Genomic DNA, 2,495 nt, shown 5'->3' on the forward strand with positions numbered 1-2,495 from the left:
GTATTAAGAATGAAGGGAAGGAAAGAAAGTCGAAATAAGGGTGATGGACAGGGAAGGATTGAGGACTAGAGAATCTAGATGAGGGTGAATTGCAGGGATTGAGGTGATTCAGTTCAACAAATGTTTATTAAACACCCAGTGTTGGGGATTTCTCTCAACCTCTTGGGAGAGGGTATGCCATCAGCTGGAGTCCAATGACTATGGGTCAAAGACAGGGTGATAAACTAAAAGCAAAAGAATTATTAGCAAGCTAAAGCATCTTCTCACTGATAGCAGATTCAGATTTGGGGGGTACAGATGTGGCATTTGTAAGCTTTCAAGTCCATTTAGGGTACACAGCCAACCAGCAGCATTCTGAGGAAACCTAGGATAGAAAAGCAAAGCATTTCACAGGAGAGGAGAGTGTAGCGAAAGAAGGGGCATCAGTCAAACGAGAAAAAGGAAGTACTTGAAATACAATGGAGAGGATTTATTACAAGAAATTTATTATAAGAAATCATCCCTGTTAAAGGGCAGGAGACAAAGAGAAAAGACCAAATGTTTTCCAGTTGTGAAAGAAGTCCTTTTAGAGAAAACTGCAGGATTTTTTCCAAGGCTTTTTTCAAGGACATCGAGTAGTTGTTGCAAAACTGGTTGAGTTCATCTGCTTTGCCATGTTTTTACATAGGGATTGGAGCCTTTCTAACACTACGCCATCAGGTGTTGGGAGATTTCTACATCATTAGTCCATCAAGGTGTTGTGAAATGATTGTGGTTCCTATTTTTCCCCACATCACTATGAGCAACGCACTGAGCTAGACAACAAAGATGATTAAAAATCTTTCTTCCTGCCCTCACACTGATTACAATCTAGGGGGAGCACAGGGAGAACGTGTACATAAAAATGTAATACAAGGTAGATCATGATGGGGCAAAGTAGGATAAATTGCTCTAGGAAAAGCTGGAAGAGGAAAAGTACTTTAAACTGTAGAAATCAGAGAAGATTTCATGGAAGAGGAGATGAGCTGAGCTTTGAAAAGAGGGAAAAGCTATTGAACTTAGATGAGGAAGAATACATTCCAGGCCTGGGAAATAGACTGTGTGAATCCATGGAGGCAGAACCCAGGAGATGAAGATCAAGGAACAGCTAGTTTGGATGGAACAGAGAGTACATGAGATGAGAACTAAGGCTAGACAGGTCGATTGGTGCCTAACCTCAACCCTGTGGAGGATCCTAAATGCCAGATTGTTTCCAATTTTTCACTATTACAAATACAACAGTTATAAATATGTTTGAGCAGATAGGTCACTTAAAAATGTTTTATGTGCTATATAAACAAGCATCTAGGCGGTGCAACAGATAAGTGTACTTGAGACTTGGAGTCAGGAAGACCTGAGTTCAAATCCTGCCTCATACACCTATTAGCAGTGTGATCCTGGTCAAGTCATCTAACCTCCCTCAGCCTCAGTTTCCTCATCTGTAAATGGGAATAATAATCTATCTCCCAGGGTTGTAAGGATCAAATGTGGTTATATATGTAAAGTTAATATTTAAATGGCTACATAAATGCTAGCTGTGATTATTATGTTATTTATGATGTTATTTATCTCCTCAAATGCCTCAAATGCTCCTCCACTCCCATGACCTTTACCTTCACTCTGCCTCATCTCCTGATTGGGGATGGCCAAGCCTTTAATCTCATCGATACCTACAAATATTCCACATCCATAATCCATTTCTCTAAAATTCCACTATCCTAAATTCCCTCTTATCAGACCATCACTCCCTGCGCCTCTTCTCTCTTAAACCCATTCTCCATCCCCCCACAACCTCCAGCCCTCCCAAGCTATTACTACTGCTCTGGCCTCACTTTCTTCCTTTAAAAATGCTGACAATTCAACTTTACCTCATTCTGTACTCTTGAATCTCTTGCCCCCTTAATCTATTGCTGTTTATCCCTTTCCAAACTCTAACCCTGGATTGTTCTTGTCATTATCTTCTCCACGCCTCCTTCATGGTGCTGTATATCCCTTTAGGAAATCACACAACTGTGGTGACTGAATCTACTCCATATTTAAGCTAACTAATCTCTACTAGGCAGTCAGTGCTACATGTCAATCCTTTTCCTCTTCCCTGACTCTCCCACTGCCCATAGAATCTATTCCAAGCCTTCTCTTCTCTCAAACCACTTACACTACCACCTCCCCCACCTTCTCAACGAGGACCTCTCTGCACCAACCCTAATTGAGGTCCCCAACACCTCTCACTTTGATAGTCTTCTAATTGACCTCCCTTCCTCTAGTTTCCCCTCTCAACTCCATCCTCCACACATCTGCTGAAATGATATTCTTTAAGCATAGGCTTGGCCATGTCAATACCCAGCTCCAGAAACTTCATTGGCTCCCTATGGTCTCAATGAGAAAATACAAAATCCTCTGTTGGACATGAAATGTTCTTCACAGTTTGAATCAAGTCAATATTTCCAAGTAGTTTACATGTTGCGTCCCATATACTC

Source organism: Vombatus ursinus, unplaced genomic scaffold (assembly GCF_900497805.2).
Source record: "Vombatus ursinus unplaced genomic scaffold, bare-nosed wombat genome assembly UNPS02000749.1, whole genome shotgun sequence".
NCBI lineage: Eukaryota > Metazoa > Chordata > Mammalia > Diprotodontia > Vombatidae > Vombatus > Vombatus ursinus.